General features: G+C 44.4%; 1 long non-coding RNA gene across 1 annotated transcript; it reads left to right on the forward strand.

Annotated features, from left to right (window-relative positions):
* The first annotated feature begins 614 nt into the window (after positions 1–614).
* Positions 615–21,624, forward strand: LOC116437177. The gene is made up of 4 exons (XR_004237193.1): positions 615–780; positions 9,954–10,023; positions 19,457–19,960; positions 20,542–21,624. It is a non-coding gene; the product is annotated as an uncharacterized LOC116437177 (long non-coding RNA).
* Positions 21,625–22,619: the final 995 nt, after the last annotated feature.

The following is a 22,619-nucleotide window of genomic DNA, read 5'->3' on the forward strand; positions in this document are numbered from 1 at the left end:
GAGCTCTGGAGTCACATGGGAGGGACAGAGAGAGCCCTTGGGCTGTTCCAGCTGTGCCACTTTGGGGGACGTGCAGCCATCAGGCCAAACCAGGGCACCACTTTGGGGGAGGCTGGAGAGGGCTGCTGGACCCCTGTGGCTGCTCAGGCCAGCACTGACCATCCTGCTCTGATCTCCCCCCGACAGCAAAGTGTCCTCAGGGAGGAGGTTCTGGGGCTGTGCATTCACCACAGCTGTACAGGCCTGTCTCACTGACAGAGCTGGGCTTTGCAGGGCTGGTGTTCTCCTCATGGGTGCAGTTCTGCCAACTCTGAGAGCACAGGAGGCTCTCTCAGGGCAGGGACTGACCATCAGGGCACTGCTAAAGGTCTGTGACCAGAGCCCAGCCCTTCATTTCTCTGTTCCAAGGGAAAAGCCATTCTGTGCGAACTGGGAAGGACCAGAGTCTTTCCTCCCTCCTGGTTCACAGTGGATATTGGCAATATCGTGGGAGAAGAAACAATAACAGGAAATGGAGGTGGAGCAGCATGTTCTGACCCCGCTTCCTTTCCACTCTGAGACTCAGGATATGTCAACTCCCTTTCCCCTCGTGACTCAATTCTTGTAAGAGGGCTCAAAGAAACGATAGTGAAAGTATGCAGCTTCAACAGTTTAGCCACAAAGGAAAGCAGACCTGTGTGTTTCTCTCCTTTTTTTTTATTTTCCCTCTCGCTCACCCCTTTTGTTATTCCCAGCTCTGGACTATCCACGCAGCAGGACCAACGCGGGATCTAAGGACGGGTGATACTCTTTGTTCTCTTTCTCTCTTTTCCTCCTTCATCTCTCTCCTCCCTTGCTTTGTCTGGGCAGAACGTGGCTGTCATATTCTACCCCATACTCTGTACCAGAGTTTGCTATGGGAGTGGGAACTTGTGGAAGTGTGTTGTGGCTCATGAGCCAGAGCCTTTGAGAAGTTTTCTGTGGGACCTAGGAGCTGATTGAAGTGTACTGTAAAAATTGAGGGCTTGTTTTGAGAAGTGTATTGTAAAGTGTTTATAAATAACATAGAGAAGAGAAATTTTCAGCTCCCCTGAAGCTGCTGGATAGAGTTTAAAGACTATCTAGCAAAAAAGATAAAATAATATAAAGTATGCACTGATGATGATGAACACGGCTGGAACCAGTGGAGAAACAGATAAAGAGAACTACAGTGTGTTTTTAGCAAGTCATGTAATATGAAGCAACAGCACATGGGCAAAGAAAAAGTTCAAGGAAAGATCACATTTAACATTGAAACATTCAGTGATTTTGACCACCAGAGACTCGTTTAGATGACCTCCAGGAATATAAAAGGATTTCCAGTAGGAGGCAGAGCCATGCAAATTAGTTCTAGGAAAGTGATGTTTATGTATTAGATAAAAAGCCCATTTTAATGAATGTTTGATTATGAAGGATAAAAACCCTGTTGTAAAGTTGTCCTGTCCCAGACTTAACAGAGCATGACTCTGCAGTTGATGGACAGCAAGATGCTCAGTAAGCGATGTCAGGCTCAGGCAGGAGACACAGCAGTGGCAGGAAAGGTGGCAGGGAGCAAGGGCTGCAGGCAGGATCGGGACAGTGGTGGCTGAGGGCAGGATTGGGACAGTGGCAGCTGAGGGCAGGATTGAGACAGCAGTGAGGAGGATCTGAGGGCAGGATCAGGACAGCGGAGGCTGTGGCAGGGACAGTGCAGCAGAGCAGGATGACAGTAAAGGCTGGGCAAGGAGGCCTGGTGAACAGTGGGCAAGAGACAGAGCAAAGGCTGGGGCCATGAGTGAGGCTCTGTCAGCGCTTGGAGGCTGTTGCTCACACACTGTGTAGCCTCTCCCATGGTCCGACTGTCCGAGGAAGATTATTTGGTCGCCTGGAGAGTCTCCCTAGTGACAGAGGCTTTCTTCACCCTGATAAGCTGCCGGGAGAAATTTTCCCCAGAGACAGAGCCTTTCTCTGTGCACACGCTGTCACATGCTGCCAAGCACTGCACTTGGTACTGCCAAGAACATGCGGCTTTTCCAGTACTTTCCATTAATGTTAGAAAAAACAGATTTATAACCAATAGTTCAAAATAAAATCCAAACAATGTTGAGGTGTTCTTATTCTAAAATTAGTCAGTCCATCACAAAAGTCTCACCACAGTAAGGAAATACATTTCTCATGTGTCCTGCACAGATCAAGAATTCCTGCTTCCTAATGCTTCAAATTGTGTTAGCAAATTTATTCTGGCCAATTTCGGTATCATTCCTGGCAAACCCAGGTGGGACACCTGCTTGATCTCCTGTGGAGGCAAGGGGGGTCTCTGGATTTTCCATGCCAACACTGGGACTTTCCTGGAGAAGCCCACAGATCCCCCTTGATTCATTTGGGACACAGGCAAGATCCCATTTTGATAATAAGGCATTCTTTTGGGAATGCTGTCCCCGAAAGACATCTGGAATTTGATATTTTGGAATTTGATATTTTGAAACTAGGTTATTTTGATGTTTTGGAACTTGGTATTCTGGTATTTATTTTGAAACTGGATTATTTTGGTGTTTTGGAACCTGGTTTTCTCATACTTTGGAACTTAGTTTTCTGGTATTTTAAAACTAGATTATTCTGGTAGTTTGGAACTGGGTTTTTTGGTATTTTGGAACCTGGTTATCTTGTATTTTGGAACTTGGGTTTTTTTGGAATGAAATAATATATTGTCATTATAGGTTTGGGTCAATCTTAAGGGACCCTCAGGGATGGTATTTTGAAAAAGCACCACTTGGATGTATATTGAAATACTGAAGGAAGGTTGGTGGACCCCCCAGTGGAACAGCTTTCAGGGAGAATTTAACTAAATATTGTAATCAATTGTAGCCTTTGAATAAATTAGAAGTGGAAGAAAAGTGGGCACCAAATGGTACCTTAGACTATAACACTGTTACAACTAATGCTATTCTTGCATTGAGAACAAAAAATAGGATGATGTTATGTATGCTGATATTTTTTTTTAGAGAAACCACCCTGCATGGCAGCAGGATTGTGGCATTAACGTAGCACCTTTGATTGCTTTGTTTTGGCTTTGAAGAAGGCAAATAAGGAGAAAATATTAAGCATTGCTATTCTATGTGTAGCATGGGACAAGTGCTCTAAACATTTAGACAACCAAGAAGAAGAAGATTTAAATTTAGCTGCAAGTCCAGTGTATAGAGGACCAGGAAGGCCAGGTGGAGGTGTAGATAGAGGCATAAAGATAAGAGAAAACTCAGGCAGAAGACTTGAGGGTGGAGAAGGCTTTAGCCCTGCAGCAGGAAGGATGTGGGGAAAGCAAAATGATTTAATAATAGCTCCTCTTTGACAGGCAGCAGGGGCTGAGGGACCAATAACAGTACAAGTCCTGTTTACAATTACAGATCTGAATAATTGGAAACTGATAGCTGGGACTTAACAGGGATGATGGCTAAAGCCCTAGAAATTATGATTAAAACTGAAGACCCTGATAGGAAGGATATAGACACTATGTTGGAAATGTTACTTGATAAAATAACAGGGAGATGGTTCTTAGGACAGGTGAAAGATTTGTCGAAGAACAAACCCTGGCTGGAACCCTTCCCAGAAATCTGGAACTACAACTCCCTTTGGCACATCCTGGATGGGACCCAAATATACCTGTACAGAGAGAAAGATTGACAAGATATCAACAGTGGGTTTTATATGGGATTAGACAAGTGATTCCAAAAGCTATAAATATGTTTATGTTTTTTGAGGTAAGACAGGATTTTAAGGAAACTCTTACAGAATTTATGAACCATCTCAAAGATACTGCTTGGAAATACACTAATATAAACCCAGAGGTGGAAGAAGGTAAAAATAACCCAGCCCCTATTTTTGTAAGATGGTCCTGAGATGATACTAGAATGAAACTACAGAAAATCCAGGGGACAGACACTTTTGATACAGGGAAGCTGCTTGATATTGCATGGGCAGTAAAGTGGTGTGTAGTGGTTTGGTCCAAAATACTCATTACTGTTTATCTGCTGTGAGATAAGAATTAGGAGAAATGCAAAGCAGGCACCAAACTTGAAAGAATATAAAGAAGTTTATTAACAGACCTAAAAGAAGAAGGAAAAAAAATTATACCACCTTCAGAACTCTCCTCCTCCCCCCACCTTCCTCCCTTCTCCCACTGACAATGTGAAAAGACAACCCTTAAGATGTTCAGTCTGTTTACCACTTCCATAATAACCTTGTTCAGTCCATTTAGAAAGAGAAGTCTCTTCTTGCTCATGCTATGAAAATAGTATCACAACGAGACAGCCGCCCACTTCCAAATATTGTTCAGTCCATTTAGGAAGAGGAGTCTCTCTGCCTGCGTGTGAGTCCTTTCCCCCGACTTGCAGCTTTTCCCGCAACTGCTTTCGAGGGTCCACTCTTGAAGTTTTTGGGGTACAATTTTAAGGTCGAGCCGTTCAGAAACAAAAAACAGAGGCCCTTCTCCTTCCCTGGGAGCAAAGGGTCTTCCTCATCTTCATCTTTAGGACTATCTCTGGGAGCATCTCTAGGGACTGAGGTTTTCTCCTTTCCCATTTGGAGCAAAAGTCCTCATCTGGTCCATCTCTCCCTGTCCAAACTTCTCATGAAATTACAGCTGCGTCAGCATCTGCCTATCTCAGCGCAGGTGCTTTTGCTCACGAGTTGAACACTCCACCCCCCAGATCTTCATGAAATTACAACGGGATGCTCTGATATATCATAGCTTCACAACAGAATTTCAGCTTTAAGCATCTCCTCTCTCTCTTCCCTCAGGTTTTCAGCTCTTCACAGCAATAAAAAGGGTTAATCTCACCTCGGCCTTGCAGCTTTGCAGCTGGAATGTTGAATTTTTCTTATCGAAGTGGAGAGGGGGGAGAGCCGAGCCGCTCCGGCTGCCCACGGCAAGGCAGTGGGGGGGGTTCCGTGGCTGGAACAGGTCCATGGCTTCAGGATGGCCGTGGCCCGGCCTGGCCTGGCCCAAGCAGGGCCTGGCCGGGCCCACTGGGCCCTGCTCGGGCCCCGCAGCCACCTGTCCCAGCGCCGGAAACGAGAGAGAGCTTGGGGGGGGAGTTTGTCTATTCTTAAATGTGGATCACAGAGGCGGTCACAACTTTAAGTGGCCCAAAGAATTGTCCATATTCAAACTGGCCAGCTGATAGGTTCTGTCAGGTCATAGAGGAAGCTGTAAGAAGAACATCACTTCCGAGACTCAGCTTGCTAGCCTATGACAATATAATATTCCAATTTTGCGAGTCACAAAGGCTAGTGTCAGTTAGTAAGTTAGTCCAAGACTTAAGAGCAATTAATAAAATAGTATGATAACTAACCCATATACACTCTTAATCATGCTAAAAGAAAATTCAGAATGGTTCACTGCAATAGATTTAAAAGATGCTTTTTTCTGTGACAGCCAGGAACTACTTACTTTTGAGCGGGAAAATCCACAGACACGACTGTATTACCACAAGTATCTAAAAATAGCCCCACAATTTTTTGGCAAACAACTGGCAAAGGAATTAGAAGAATGGAAGACCTTTAATCCCTAAGGGGCTGTATTACAATATGTTGATATCCTGATAGCCACCAAAACTAAATAACAGTGCCAAGACCTAACCGTTGAATTGTTAGAGTTTTTAGCATTAAATGTATACAGAGTATCGAGGAAGAAGGCCCAAGTGATGATCTTTCTGGGTTTAGAAATTCTACAAGGTCAAAGGAAACTACAGACAAGCCACAAACTGGAAGAGAATTGTGTGCCTTTCTTGGAATGGTCAGGTAGTGGATCCAGTAATTACAGGTCCAACCTGTAACGGACTTCTGAAAACTGCACATAAAGATTTTATTATATGTACAGATGGTACTTGGGCTGCATTCAAACATGGGTTTGTCTTTGGGCTTGCCAGATCCCACGAGATCTTTTGAATTATTCATTTGTGCCAAGGATGGCCCAGTTCTCTGCAAGCAGTCACAGATACGGTGCTGTTGATTCAGGAAGCTCCTAAATTGACTCTGGGACAAACGCTGTGTACCGTGTGTGGTACAGATGGGCTTGGAACAGAAGGGGGGCCACTGGCTGCTCCCAGATGAATGTTCGAGTACCAAGTGGTACTTGTGGACCCCCAAAACCACTTCTATTGTTAATCCTGCTTTTTTTCTGTCAACCACCAAAGTAGAAAGTACTCCAGAACATGATTGCTTACAAACAATCAAAGAAGTTTATTCCAGCCCTGGATTTAAAGAACAGCCCGACAGAGAACCCATATGGGGAATTATACATGGACAGAAGTACCTTTGTTTGCAATGGGAAATGCATATCAGGGTACGTGGTGACTACCCTGAGCGAGGTAACTGAATCTAAGGCTCCAATGCCAGATATTTCAGCACAGAAGGCTGAACTGGTTGCTCTAATACAGGCATTGGAACTGAGAAAGTAAACATCTGGATGGATTCTGAGTATGCTTTTGGTGTAGAGCATGCCACAGGGCATGGGAGAGAGAGATTTGTTATAAGCACGAGGAACGTTGATCAAACATGGGACACAAATATTACACTTAGTGGAAGCAGTACAAAAACCAGCTAAAGTTGCAATAATTCACTGTGGAGTACACCAGACAAATCAAATAGGGCCAAAATGTGGAAATTACTTGGCCAATAGAGCAGCTAAAGAGGCTGCAGAAAAAGGCATCTGTAGCAATGGGAGATTAGCCTATCAGATATTAGGCCAGAATAGAGTGCAAAAGATTGCCAGTTAATTGAAGCATTATATTCTAAATTTCTCCCCTATGGATGGGCAGTCATTGTTACTGCACAAGAAATAGTTTCCAAGAAAATAAAATGGTGATAGGGGCTATCAAATCTGGTAATTCCCCAGGAGATTACTGGCAAATTGGCTTTACAGAACTGCCATGTAAGGTGAGCTATAAATATCTTTTAGTCTTAGTGAATGCATTTTCTGGATAGCCTGAAGTGTTTCCCTGTTGCACCAATATGGCAAAAGAAGTAGTGAAAATATTGCTAAATCAAATTCTGCACTTTGAAGTTCCTCTAGGAATGCCATCAGATAGAGGGCCTCATTTTATAGCAAGAATAGTAGAACAGGTCAGCAAGGCCTTGGAAACTCCGTGGGATTTACACACTCCATACCGGCCATAAGCCAGCAGAAGGGTAGAGAGGATGATTTGTACTATTAAGCTGCAACTCAGTAAACTGTCAAGGAACCTCACTGACTTGGGTACAAGAGCTCCCAATTGCTTTGTTGAGAATTAGGATCCAACCCAGGGGCACAGGAAGATTAAGCTCTTCTATGGGCAACTCTATCAAACCCCACACATCCAAGGGGATGTGCATGTTAAAGGTGGGGCAGACCTCAAGAAGTTCCTCATGTCTTTAGGCAAAACATTGCAGGATTTATGACGGGCAGTTGTCATCACCAGAGTGATAGGACTGGACACAGCAGCACCAGAATTCCAACCAGGAGGCTGGGGGTACCTCAAGGACTGGGTACCTGGCACCTCTCCAACCAAAGTGGGAAGGACCCTACCAAGTATTGTTAATCACAGACCCTGCGGTAAAGCTGAACAGCAAAGGACCTTGAGCGTGTTATTCTAGAATTAAAGAAAAAGTGTCGGCTCTGTAGACAACTGAATTGTGGTCCCCAGCCCAAATAAGAATGAATAATGTTGTGACTAAAATATTACTTACATCTGTAGTATAAGTAGTATCTTGATATTTAACTGAAGTCTCTGTTGGCAAAAAACAGTTTTAGAGTTTCACCAAGGAATCAGTCATGAAAATTCTTATGAAAATTTAAAGATCAAAGTAGGTAGAATATTAAATGTAACTAATTTCTGGATATGTTCTCAAATAATGTTGGGAGGAACGGGGCTCTGCAGAATCCCATGGCCTTAGATCATCTGCTGGCTAGCCAAGGAGGAAGGTATGCTATTATAGGACAGGAATGCTGCATTTTATTAGTGATGGGCTGGAAGTCCAACAGACAGGAATCAATAGAAAGAGCAGTAGAAGAGTGGCAGAAAGAAGAAAATTCTTCTTGATGGGATTGGCTTATTTTAGGTCTACCAAATTTGAGACTGCTATGAAATGCATTTGTGGGCTCACTGTAACCATTGTAACGTGTGCACTTTCTTGTATTCAATGTTAGAGCTGTTCTAACACTTTGCGCTGGAAAACGGAGTACTAAGACAGTCTCAAGAAAAGGGGGGACTTGATAAATAGGTTAGAGAATAGAAATTTTCAGTTCCCCTGAAGGTGCTGGATAGAGCTTAAAGACAAACTGTCAAGAAAGAAAAAGGATTTAAAGTATGCACACAGGATGGTAAATTTATCTGGAGCCAGAAACAGATAGAAACAGATAAAAAGGACTACAGTGTTTTTTGGGCAAGTTATGTAACAAGAGGCAACAGAGCATGCACAAAGAAAAAGTTTACCTTTACTATTGAAGCATTCAGTGAGTACAATCACCAGAGACCCCTTTAGATGACCCTCCAGGAGCATAAAAGGACATGAAAGTATGAGGTGGATGCATGGCAATTAGTTCTAGAAAGTGATGTTTATGTAATAGATAGGAGGCACATTGTAATGAATATGTATGGTTATGATGGATAAGTACCTTATTGTGAAGTCTCACCTCACACACAGAATAAGGAGAGATCCTCTGTGTATCCTGCACAGGTAAAGAATTCCTGCTTTCTAATGCTTCAAATTGTGTTAGAAAGTTTCTTTTCTGGATGATTTTGATACCAGTGTGAGGGCTTGTTAGCCAACACTTTTCAGTCTAAACTGTGTGTGTTTCCTGGAATTGAGGCAACTGTGCCATAAAGCACAAGAGCTCCCTTGAAGGAAAGCTTCATCTAGAGCATCTCTGTCATCCACAAGGCAGGCTTCATTGTAGAATGATATCAGATTAGTTAGAGACCTTTCCAAACAGCACGTAATTCCTAGGGCAGCAAGAAATACTTCTGGCACAGTCTTTGAAGGAAGAAACAGCTGGGAAATATGACACCAAGAAGAAAAGTGCAGAGGGAATCCAAGAGCTCTTCAGTTCATAGATGTGACATAGATGTTCCATAAGCAGAATTACTCCCATTTCAAGCTGATTTCTCTGAAGGGTTATTTGTCAACTCCCAGGGAAACCCTGCCTTCATTACCTATGTAACCTGTCAGGAAAACATCAGTCTTACAGAGTCCGTGATCTTCAGGCAGAGCCACACCCGGAGTTAATCCTCACTGTTTAATTCTTCATTTCACATTCTCTGTTCAAAGTCAATAAGAACATTTCAGTTTATCTTTGATTCATAGATTGAAGACCTGAAGATCATTCTTACCTCACAACAGGTAAAATCCAGGTTTAACTTTGAAATAAGGCTCACACATTTTATGGGCATGGAGCAGGATCTCTGCTTATCCTAAACTTCTCAGTGCCATCAGAGATCTATTTATACCCAATTGCCTACAATGCCAACAGAGACACGGGACCTTCTTTAGCAGGGGGGTGTCCCGGGTGCAGGAGAGCCGGCCTGAGACACGACACGAACACCGATACGATTTGAGCATCGTGCTCCAGTTTTATTCTTTACCTCCACCAAGTTATACTTATTCAAAGTTCACGCCCCTTTCCCATGAGAAAGCCTCTAAGCAGCAGGGGAGCTGACCAGTGTATACCTTTTCCCAAGGCTGTTCAAGGCTGCTGGCTAGCACATGCCTTGCAAGCCTGTTTTCAGCCTGAGGCCCTGTCAGGGGTACTTCTGCAACAGCCCTGGGATGCCCAAGCTCTCCTGGGGTATCCTATGCCACCGCTCCACAAGGGATTCCTCTACAACCTTCAGGCATCAAGGTGACTTTTTGGACACTTACAGAAACACTGTAATTGAACTTCAGAACCTGATTCTTCTGTTCATTTTCCTTCCCTTCTGCAGGTGGAAGTTTCTCTGGCAAGAGGAAAAATACCTGTCCCATATCAGTGCTCACCTTTGCTGAATGAGGCAGGTAAGCAGCTCTCTGTTGTTTCTTTCTCTCCTGAACAAGTGGTGAATGTGCTGCTGCTGTCGGGGTGGAAAGGAACCACTCTCTTCCCTTCACCCCAGTTGTGCACACAGGGACCAGCAAGCTCTTCCTATCCCCCATGCCCCCCATCTCCTCAGGCAAAGGTGGCAAGAACTGGGAGCATCAGCAGCACAGGTGTTTCCAGGGGGGCTCAGAGAGGAACTGAAAGTGACAGGGAATGGTCATTTGGGGGAAAAGCTGAGCTATGGACTGGCCCTCTGGGTCTGGTGTTTGTTTCCCCAAGGATGGTTCTGCTGCCTTTGGTGTCCAGAGCTGGCTGTGCTGTCCTGGTACAGCTTGGAAGGGGAGGCTGCAGAGCAGGAGAGAAGGGTGGAATTCCCCCTCTGCCTTGAGGCAAAGCAGGGCTGATGATAATGCTGGAATTTCCTTCTCGGAGAGCAAGGCTGGTTCCAAGTCTGGCCACTTGGAACTCTTTCCTGCTGCAAGCTGCAACAGTGTGAAACTGCCTTGATTTTATGGTAACTCAGGATGATGATAACTCCCAGAGCACCCAGAGGTCAGCAGCCCCTGCAGAAATGTGAATAAGCTTAAAAATTTCCTGGTTAGTACCTTGAAAGATTAAAGTTGTCACTTCCTAAGCACCAAACCTCATGTCATCATGCATCATCTTTGTTTATCAATTAAATCATTCATCTCATGATTCCAGGGAGTTCAGTGATCTTTGCAGATCTCACAGGTGTTGCAGAGTCAATGTCAACCCAACTCCATTTTCTCCCTTTCTAGTGTAACCAGACCAATTCTTGCCCTCAGTTAAACTCTGTCCCAGTGAGTCTGTTTAGCAGTGCTGAACATGAAGCCTTGGGAGACAAAGGAACTCTGCCTTTGTGTGTTTGGTTACTGTTGTTTTGAGGTTTTTAGGGTTAGTTTCACATGTCTTCTTTTGAAAAGCCTTCTGCTTGTTTGGGAATGTGGTTTTGGTCTCAGAAGTAATTGATCACATTAAACAGTGAGGATTCTTTTGGGCCCTCCTTGGATGACAGGAAATTTGTTTAGTCCACAGAGAGAGCCAGAGAAGGGCAGAATCTTTAGTGCAGTGGAGCAAAGCTGACCCTGCTGCAGCTCCCTAAATGGTTTCAGGTTTGTGCTGAGCTGATGCACTGTCACTCTGCAGCCTGATGGTTCCCAGGGAGCTGTTAACGCCAGGATAGCAAGTGCCATGGATTTCCCCACCTCGTAGGCATGGGAAGGGGGGGAAACGGTTTCTTCCTCCTTTTCCCCCTTCTCAGAGCATGGAGAGAGAAACTTGAGCAGTCTAAACCAGAGATTGAAGCTGGTGTGTTAATTAACATGTCCATCAAATTTAGGAGCAGGTAGTGGGGCTGGGTTGAATTTTCCTCTCTTGCATCCCCTGTCACAACATCCTGGGAGCACGTTGGACTGAGAGAAGCTCCCTGTATCTGCAGGGGTAACTGAGATCTCTGGAAAGGCACAAGTTTTCTTGAGGTCTGAACTCAAATGTCTGAGACTGTTGCACCTTCAGAAGTCACAGCTGGTGCCAGGTGCCAGGTGAGAGAGATCAGGGGGGTTTGGAACAGGATTTCCCTTCTTTGCTCACTTCCCTTCTGTGCCTGTTCCGGGTCAGCTGCGGGACTGTCCCATCCCTGGGACTGCAGGGATGGAGCAGAGGAGATGGCTCCTTTTGGCTCTGGCCCTGCTTCTGGCCATCCCTGTCTCAGGTAACGCTTTCCAGGAGCTGTTCTGCTCCTTTCTGGGGGATTCCAGTTTGCGGCTATATATAGAGGACATCTACACACATGGGCAGTTTGGGGATGAACCAATGCAGAAATACCTCAGGCGGACATCAGTGCCAGGAGATGGATTTGCCACTGGGAACGTGTCCCTGACACTGAAGAACGTCCAGCCAGCAGATGAAGGAATGTACAGTTGCACTGTGATATCCAGGGACTGGAGCACTCATACATCCACCAAGCTCAGCACTGCAGGTTGGAGACTTTCTGGGCTGGGTGGGGAAGGGGGGAAGCTCTTACAGAGGGAAGAGAGCTCTCTGAAAGGTCACTGTCCCCCAGCTGATGCCCTCTCATATGACCCAACACATCACCTCCCCACTCCCAGCAGCCCGTGGGACACCTGTCCTTTTATCAATCCAGCAATTACTGAGGTTTGTTACCAGTGTCACAGCTGGCATTAGCTTTAGGTGTGAATTTCTTTTCCAAGGGTCAGGTACTGTTTGTTCTACATGTGTTTTATTAGAGTGATCCTTAGGAAAAAAGACATTGCTCTCTTTTCTTTCTTTTCTAATTGTAGTTGTAAGGTCTTGTTGGGATGGCTGAGTAATCCAGTGTAAATAACCATGCTGCAATATTAAAAACATTTTTCTGCAAACATAAAACTATAAACCACTAATTATTTTTTTATCATGCTATTTCAGAGTTTCTGATTCTGTTGCAGCCTTAGCTACAGCAGATTCATTAGTTACTGTGCTGTCCAGTATAGTCCCTCTGTGTCTGGAACTGGCTTTATTCCTTTATAAGAGCCCAGGAGTCTCCATCAGGAGCCATCACAGCTGTGTAGGTAATCAACAGTCCTTCCCTCTGCTGCTTGAGTGACTCCTCATCTCACATCCAGATGTACACTCAGTTTTCTGTCTGGTAAGGATATACTTGAACATCCAAGACTATCAGAGGAACTAAACCAACAGAATTCATGCAATGATTGATGCATGAATCATGAAGTTGTGGACTTCTCTGCCCACACTTTCAAACCCCAGCCTTTCCACCTCCCTCAGAGATCTCCTTCTCTAGTGCTAGCACAATATCAGTCCCCTCTTTAACTCACCTTTCTTTCTGTGCTTCTGCCTTTCTGTGCTGGGTCCTAAAGTCCTGGTCACAGTCCTGGATCATCACTCCAGCTCCTCTGTAGTTCGCCAGCAGAGAGAGGGGCAAAGCAAGATGTGTTTCAACCCAAGACTTCGAGTTTCAAGGTCTTCAGGGTCCCTTTGTGGTCACCAGCAACTTATGCCTTTTCCTGGTCTTAAAATCAAGACTCAAACATGGTTAGAAGGGGAAAAGGGATTTTACTTTGGTATTTATTTTAAGGATCCTTAGGTGCACACATCCAGGTCGAATGCACCTCAATGCACACTGCAATGCACACCCCCAAAAGATCGGGTATAACATTATAGGTGTTACTAATTAACATATCTATCAAAGATTCCCCAGTGAGAGGCTCGAGTGAGCCCCCCCTCCCCAAGGAGCCTTCTCCTGGATGGTTCTATCTTAGTTTATAGAATGTGTTCTGGAGAGGACCTTGGGGTCTGGGGCACACTGATCCCTAGCTACGAAGCTTCTAAAATGTTTACTCTCAGCTTGACAGACAAGTCCAAAAATGTAGGCAAAAAGCACTAAGAATACAGAAGTTGTAAAAAAGTATAACAGAGGTATAAAAGAAAAGGCAAAAATCATCATAGCATCATGACACAGGTGTTTTTTTCTAGAGTTACTGAAGGTTTCTGGCCTCCACTTGCAGACACAGCACTGTTCTCAACACTGCCACACAGGGCAGCGTAAGAGCAGTTTGCGAGGCTTCTTTGAGAAACTTCCGTTCTGCTGAGAACATAAAACAACCTTGTACAAAGAGAAGAGCAGTTTAGAATGTGGGGAATATCCATCGGAACTGATTGTGTGTTGGTGGCCATTAGAATCAATAGCACCCAGGCCATCAGTCCTCAATTGTCCATCAGTCATAGGTACAATCCCAGTTTGGGGTAACTTCACCATGGCTGGTTGGCCCACCCTTAAGTTGTCCTGAAAAGCTTCAATTTCATCATTTTGAGCTGTTTCAAAAAACATAGGGCTGAAGAAAGTTTATGAAACTGGACTCCCCATTGGTCCATGGTGGTTATTTATCTAACAAAGAGAGTAACCTTTTATCCCATCCAGATTTGTGTGGCCTAAGGTAGCGCTTTAGCAAACCATTGGCACACTCTACAATCCCATTGGATTTGGGATAATAAGGTGTATGGAAAACCCATTTAATACCTTCCCTTTTGGCCCAATCTTGTACCATCACACCGTTGAAATGTGTGATCCATTGTCACTCCGTGTAGAGTCTGGCACAGGGAGACTGGAAAACCAGTTACTGAGTCAAGAAATAGTAGCTTTGGCACCAGCATGCCTGCTTTAATGGCAACTAACAGTCCAGATACCACTTCCACACCTGTTAGTTTGTACTTGTAGCCATTAGATGTTTTCAGAGGCCCAATATAATCTATTTGCCAACTGCACCAGACCATTCTGTCACTTTTGATATGTAAAGGCAGTGCCAAGTCTGGATGATTTTGTTTGAGTCTCAGCTGGCACTGGGGACACTGAGTGAGAATGCCTTTACACATCTTCCTGATCAGTGGCCAGCCTCTGCTTTGTGCTGCAAAACCAGAGCTTCTTGTCCAGTATGCCCCAATTCACAATGTAACCATTCACCTAATCAACACCAATGTTGTGGATCTTCCAACTGCTAATTTTTTCTCTTTTCTAATTTTTGTCAGCAGATCCAACTTGTTGTTGGAAGAAGTCAGTAAAGTTTGGCCCTTTGCATGAACTTTGACCCATTCTGTGACAATTGGTTGTGACTGAGCCTGTAACGACCATTTTCAATTTTCCTTCTGCCAAAACAAATTTCCATTCACTTGCTAATTTGATGCTTCCCACTGACACAACCACTGTGTGGCACCAGCCCAGACTATATAAGAATCGAGATCCACTGCCCTTGCTTACTCCTTTACTGCCAGCAATACAGCTTTTAACTCTTCCACCTGTGCACTTCCTACTCCTTCTTCTAACCCTAACCCTAACTGTAACCCTAACCCTAACGACTTCCACTCCTATTTCAATGTTTAGAGCAACTGCTCTGTACTTCCATTTACCATCAATGTGTTTGGCTGAGGCATCAGTGAACCAGACATCTTCAACTTCAGCATCTGAAGTGAGTGCAGGAGTATCCAGTATAGGACTAGGTTTATATGGCTGTTTTAAAGCTGACATGTCTGGAGTCACAGCTATCTGTAGTTTTGTAGGTTTTGTTGGCCCTTCAGTGACATCCATTTGATCTGTGACCCCAGAGATATTTGCATACCATTTGTGCAGCATTGGTGTTTGTGCAATTCCCTTTGGCAGAGCACTGCCTTTCCTAATACTGGCCAACAGATTGAAAGGTCCTTGGATTTTCACAGGCTGACGCTGTTGAATTTTTCTCTACTTGTTTAAGAGCGTGGGTCAGAGATAATAATCCCTTTTCCCAAGCAGTGTATCTCTTTTCAGTATCTTTTAATGCTGTGGAGCTGAACCCTAATGGTCTTTTGGGTCCATGTGGCCTTTCTGAAACATTATGTTAAGTCTCATGTTCAGCAAAACCCCAATCAGCAAAACCCCCAGTAATAGGATCACTGGGCTGAACTGGCCCAAGAGTTTTCAACTCGTCTATCAGCATTGCAAAGCCTGTTTGTGACTGTCAAGCCATTGCCAATTTTAGTTTTTCCTCATTAATGTGTACAGGGGCCTTGCTATTATAGAAAATCCAGGAACATGATTTTTCCAGTATTATAATGTCCCACAGTGGTAGGGAGGAGAAGAGAGATCCAGCAGGCAGGAATTGTGCAGCAAGATTGATTTATTTAATTATTTTACAAACGCTTTTATAGACTTCTTTCTTCATAGTCTAATTGGACAAGGATCCAATTGGGGTGATTGGCTAAAATCCTGAAACATCCATTGTCAAAATATTTTTCTACTGTACCATAAACAAAGCTCTGCAAGGTTGCAGGTGTTCATAGTTTATAGAACTCTGCTAATATCTTCCGTGAGAGAGAAAAGCATCTCACGGGACTGGAAAGAAGCAAGAAAAATTCTTGCTAGCAGCAATATTGTATCCACACTCCAGTATCCCAAAGTAACCCCGATCTTTTGGAGCGTCTTGTTACTGGTGGGGTAGATACAGCATCTAATTTTGTAATGGTTGCATCTGGAATTACAACTTGGCCTGCTAATCCCCCAGGCATTTCACCTCCTCAGAAGGCCCTTGGCACTTAGCTGAGGATGCTTCTATCCCCTCCTCATTTAATGTATTCCATATATCCAGTGCTCTTGTTCTTACTGCACTTTCCTCCTCACCTACCAACACAGCATCAATATATTGGTAGATTTGTACTCCTTCCTGAGTTTTTGTTTGTGGAAGGGGTTCAGCTAAAGCATTGTGTGCTATGATGGGTGAGTGCTTATACCCTTGGGGCAGGCGGCTGAGAGTGTATTGTGTTCCTTCCCAAGCAAATGCAAATTTGGGTTTAGCTTCTTCCTGAATTGGGACCATAAAAACATGTCTTTTATATCCCAAACTGCCATCCATTCATGTGCAGCTGCCTGTAGCATAGAAGTGAGGTTTGTAATATTTGGGATGGCTGCAGTGAGTGGTCCCATGTTTGCATTAAGCCTTCAATAATCAATTGTTAAACACCAGCTCCCGTCTGCTTTTTTCTCTGGGCAGACAGGAGAATTGTAAGCAGAATGCATCCCAAATATAACACCTCTCTGTTCTAAACCTTTAATTACTTCCTCTGTCCCTTATTTGGCCGCAGGAGGCATAGGCTACTGTTTAATGTTAGTTACAGCAGCAGCAGGTAAAACTGGAACCACTTTTACTTTTTTCTATCTTTCCCAGAAGGATTACTGTGTGGGGTTTTTTACTGAGTGGGGTTTTTGTGGGCCTGAAGGACCAAGCATGCCCGTTGAGTAATTGCCAAACTTTTCCTTTAAGGATGTCACAGCCTAAAATGTTTTTCATGATCTGCAATCGCAAATACGTGTGAAGTAATTTGCTTTTCCCCAAGTAACCATAGTTGGACTTTGTCAGTGTAACAGATAATAACCTTTCCCATTAAAAGCAGTCAAACAATTTTTTTTAAATTTCTAAAATATAAATTTAGTTTTTCAGCATCCATGGGGCCAATTAAAGAAATTTCAGCTCCCATATCAATTGAAAACTTCAAAGGTTGCTTTTTTGCTCCTAGAGATAAATAGATATGGGTCCCCTTGCTATCAGAAAACTGTTGATATGCAAGAATGTTCTGGGTGAGGGGCCCAAAGTTCATCCAGCACCTAGGGGTTTTCTTTCCTGTTGTGGTGCAATAGGATTGGAGATGTGTTTTTCCTGTGGAGGGTTTGAGGTTGCCACTTTCCCCACATCCCACCTCTGAACTTCCCTGATTAGCTCTGCTATTACACTGTCAGATTGTTTTCTTAAGGCTGCTCTGGGTATCCCCAAAGCCAGGGCTGTTCTCCACAGCTCATTCCTTTGCTCTCAGGTGGATTAGGTGTTTCTTTCCTCTCAGGGGGACTATGTTTCATAGTCCTCACTTGACTTTCAGGGGGCTTCCCACATTTCAGTATTTGGGCTCTTTTTTGTGATTTTCCCTGCCCATGTCCCTTGCATGGTTTACCACATCACGCAGGAGTTCTGCCCACGTAGGGATCAGCCTCTTCAGGGCTTGTGGATCTTGCAAAGCTTCATTATGCATTACATCTCTTTTGATTTTCTCTCCTCTCCCCACCAAATGATTTTTAGCATACTTGGAGCTCTTAACTAAGAGGTCTTAACATATCCATCTCTGCAGAGATTGGACTGTCTCCCTCTGTGTGTCTGTGCATTGCCTGCACACAGGCGGCTTTTGTAACAGCAGCAGAGATGTCATTAACTGTCTGCATGGGGATTGAGGCTGTTCCCCTCTCTCCATAATATTCATTCTTCCTGCCCAATATGCAGTTCTGCTGGTTATTGAATGGGGCTCGTCAGGAGGCTCAGGTCTAAGGTAATAAAAACCCCTGCACCCAAAACTCCAAAATTCTTTGCACCATCTAATAATGTCCAATCACCCCAGTGAGACAAACTCTCCACGATATTCAGGTTCTGATTCTTCCATATTTTTCCTGTTGATTTGCCAGTTGCAGAGAATGCCAGGGAGCAGTTTTGACTGTGTTCCTTCTCTGACCTCCTTGGGGTCCTTTGGAAAATTCAGTCTTAATTATGGGTCTCTTTTTAAATCCTGGAACTTCTTTGTCTTTAAGAGGTGGGGGTTCTGTGCTTTCATCAGAATGCCATTCAGAATTTTCATCACTAATTTCACCAGGGCTTTCCCATAAATCACCTTCCCAATGTTTGCATGATATTATCAATTTTTGAATTTTTTTAACATGCATAGATTTGGGGTTTTTTAATAATGTAGATTTTAATTTTCTTCCAAGGTTTTTCTCTTTCCCTTGGATTCTTTTAACTATTGTTTCAGTTTGTCATTTTGGTATTGTAGAGACAATTCTACACGTTTTCTTTCCTTTATTTCATTTTTCAGCTTGTAAGCTTCTTTTATCATCTGTTCCCTCCATCTCCAAGCTGATTTTAAGCATTGTTCCAGTGCATGACAAATAATACCTTCTCCTTTCTTATCCTTCAGCGACCCCCATTTTTCATCTGTTTTCTCTTGTATTTTTTCCCCACTCAAACCAGTTCTCTACTGGCCAAGGGTCGCCAGTTTCTATAGGAAAGCTGTGCCTCCACAGAGAATCTGCTAAGCCTTCGGCCTGTTTCTCTAAATCGTTTGCCATCCTGCCTTTGACTATGCCAATAACGTCACGGGACAAGTGGGAGCTTCAGACAAGCCCTGCCTTAGCTTAAATATAAGAGATTACTCTGGCCTGCAAGTTCCAAGGATGGCAGTTCAGGTCTATTTATAAAATTACTTATTTACTGAACAGATAGGAGATAACAGACAAAATATCTTAATCACAGTTACTTACTACACAGTATAAAACTAAAAGAACTACTAGTAGATGATACTAAAAAGTTCATGATATCAAGGTACCTATATTAAAGCTAGCAAAAGAAGTAGCATTGATTAGGAGCCAAATGTAACTTACCACTGAAATGACAATAATGGACACGGAGTCCTTTCACTCAACCTCCAGAGGAGTAGCCACAAAGCAGGCATCCCTGCTCAGGGCAGAAACTCCACACATCTCCAGGGAAAGATTTCTACTTTGTCACAGTTTGGTGTAGATTTATAGTTTTGAAGTGAGGTGTCCGTCAGTCAGAACTGCTGCTTATCTTTCCAGGTCTCACTTGCACAGGAAGATTTTTATTGGCAGTTGGGAGCTGCCAGACCAGTGTTAACCCCACGGTGCCAAAATAACTCACCGCAAGACAGCTTGTCCGGTTTGAGTTATCTCACCAGTTAACAAGCAACAGATAAGCTCTTGTGGGGGGCAAGATGCCCTGCTACACCCCTACTGCATCTGTACCCAATTCCTGTGTGTGTTTAACTTTCATGTCCTCTTGGCTCTTTAATCTTTTGCAGATGTGGTGATAGAAGGTGTGCATAAGAAGAGGAGAGGCACAGAATCCTTCTGAGTTGGTGCAGTATCGACCACCGAGCAGAATGGAAGTCAGAGAGAAATTCCAAAGTGTTTGGAAAAATCATTATAATGTATTGTCTGTATCACTTTATTCCTTAATTATGGTTGTGGTAGAGGAAATAATGGAGCTGGAATTTAAATGTCCTCAGGAAAAGTCATTAAGGGTATGGTATGTTGCTTCTTACTTTTCCTGTCCAGCCTTCATTACATTTGTCCTGAGCTTGACCTCCCACCCCGCCTGCATTCCCTGGGCTCGCTGTGTTGGGAAGTGCTCGTGCTACCGCAAGACTCAGATCATTTTTAGGGCATTTTTACCTCCTGTGATTTGGTGTGTGATCCTCCTGTGCGATGGCAGATACATCGACTGTGTGGTTTCAGAAAATGAAGGAAACAACATCCAAGGCAGAGCAGCTGAATTACCCAGTGAGTTCTACACCAAATCTCAGGTAAGGTCCTGGGCAGCTTGGATTGCAAGTGTTTAACCAATCTGTGTGTGTGAAGAATCTGGGATGTACAGCAATATGGGAACCATTTCATCTGGAGAATGAAGTGTTAAGTTGCAGTTATGATTTTTATGTGATATATTTACAATATTTGTATTTCCTGTTGTTTTTCCATGCTTCTGGATTTAATTAGCCTATATAAATGAGAGTTCATAATCATCATGTTCCTTCTGAGGCTGAAACCTGAACTGTGAACACCTTGCTCCAGGGTCATTCTGGAAACTTACACGTGTGTTTTGTGTCTGGTTCTTAAAGGAAGTTTTACAAAAATAAGAAATAGGAGAATGCCCTGAGATTGAGAGAGAGAGAGAGGCTGCTATTTCTTGTTCCAGTGAGTCTCTGTCTTGCCATCACTTATCACCTGACCATGGCAGGAGCAAGGAATATATTCTGTAAGAAGAACTGTGGCACTTAATAATGCAAGAGCTTTAATTTAAACAAAAAAAAAAAAAAAAAAAAAAGTGCAAAGCATCTTTAGGAATGTAAAGTCCAGTGAAAATTAGCTTTAGTATTTTCTCTTCCAGGTGTCAGGGCTGTTCATTCTCACTGCTGTTGTCACTCTCTGTGGCCTGTGCCACGTGTTCCCCTGCTGGTTCTGCTGTAAAAATGAAGAAGGACATTGGAGAGAGGAGCTGCAGAGCCGATTAGAGGAAGGAGCCAGGAATCACATTGAAGAATTGAAGAACGAGGGTGTAGAGCAGATCATGGAAGAGAGAGTGAAACCTCTTCTGCAGCCTGCTAATGCCAATTTCTGGGAAAACATAGATTTAAGAAGCATAGGAAAAGAAATAAAGAAAGTGGTAGAGTCTGCTCTTAGAAATAAGCCAGCAGAGAGACAGCCAGCAGGGCAACAGGGTTTGCCTCTCACCCCTCTGGTTCGGGGACCCCTTTCCTAGAATTAAGGGTCCCCCTCAGCTCCCCTTAACTTAGCGGGCCCCATCATCCCTTAGTGCCTCTTCTCCATCACAGACCCCCCCATCCTGCAGGGATTGACCACAGCACAAGCGGCTCCAGGAATTAACTCTGCGCTCTGAGGAGGTGGCAGCAGCTATGGCCAAAAAGCCAGAGCAGGTGCTGACGTGGCAACACCAGGATGCTGGACCTGCCCACCCTGGGCTTGCTGGGGAAAGCTCCCGCTGTTCTCCCAGCTCAGCTCTCCTGGCCTCCAAAGCAGGTCTGGCTCTTACACTGCTGTCAGAAGAGTAAGTTGGGTTTCTCCTCCTCTTCTCAGCTCCAGCTTAGAAGCCAGCAGGTACCATCAGACAGCACCTGTCACCTTATTATCCCTCTTCCTATTGCTTGGCCCTCATTTTGTTGCTCTTTTACCTCTCTTTCTTTACCCTTGTGACTAATTTCAATTTTCAATTTTGCTATGGATATACCCAGAAATTGTTATTCTAGTAATGTAAATAGAAAAATCTTCAGTAATCAGAGGCTTCCTTTGCATAAAGCAAGGAAGAAAGAAGTAAAGAAGAAGGAACAATAATCAAGCTTAAATGGCAGCAGAAATGTGAGCTGGTCCTTGCTGAACATTGTGCTGGTTTGCCCTGTTCCCGTGGGCAAGGACTCAACAAGGGCCTCATGGCAAGAAAACTTTGTGAGCCCAAGTCAGGTGTCCGTGTCTGTATCACCCTCGCAGGGTGAGCGATACATTCAGATGCTCCATTCCTCCTCAGGTGGATTCGCTGTCTGGGAGGCTGAGCAGCAGCGTTCTGGCAGGAAAACAGCCAGTCTGAGCACAGCTCCAAAGAGGGGACACAGGGAATGAGCATTCCCAGCTGCAGGCACTCCTGGCCTCTGGGTTCAGAATTGGAAACTCAATCCCAGGATGGGTTTTCTATCCCAGCAGAGCTCTGCCCCTTCATTGTGTGCCTGCAATGTGGAGGCTGCTGCTGTTCTTTCAAAAGGTGTTGATGTGGATGAAGCCCTCCAGTCTTGCTGTGACCCATCCCACTGCGGGGCTGGGGCAGCGTGATGCCAATCAATCCCAGCCCATCCCCTGGATCGAGTTTCCCGAAGAGGCAGACTCAGAGGGTGGGTCGATGGGCGGCTCAGAAGCCTAAGCTGCACCCCTTGGGCAGTGCCCGGGTACAAGCCGCCTCCTCCGGTTCGGGAAAATTCTCGGTTACTCGGTTGTTCACTGGTTCTCTGTTATAACTCCTGCCTCTCGGTTTCCCCCAGTGGTTCTTGTTAAATTGTATCTGACCCCTGGCTTGTAACTCATTGGTTGTTTTCCCCTTTCACTGCGGTTTTCAAATTGCCTATAAAACTGAGGACAAGCCTCAGGGGACCATCCCATCACATCCCGTCACATTCCATCCCTTCCAAGCTTGTTCTGGTTGTGAAACTTCTAACAATAAACCTGTTAGGAGCCAGACCAGAACAGCCTCTCTCTTTCTCTGTCTCTGAGCTAACGTGAGCCGATACCATCGGCTCCTGCCGTGTTCCCTCTGCTGAGGAGCCAGCGAGCTCAGCCAGCAGCACCTTCCTGATGCCGAAGTCGCTTCTGCGATGCACAGAAGAACGCAGCTGGACTCTCTCTGACCTGGGGCACGCCAGAGCTCGTGCTTCGAGCACAAGAACTGCGTTACTCCAGGACAGA

The sequence above is a fragment of the Corvus moneduloides genome, chromosome 33, assembly GCF_009650955.1.
Source record: "Corvus moneduloides isolate bCorMon1 chromosome 33, bCorMon1.pri, whole genome shotgun sequence".
NCBI classification, from domain to species: Eukaryota; Metazoa; Chordata; class Aves; order Passeriformes; family Corvidae; genus Corvus; species Corvus moneduloides.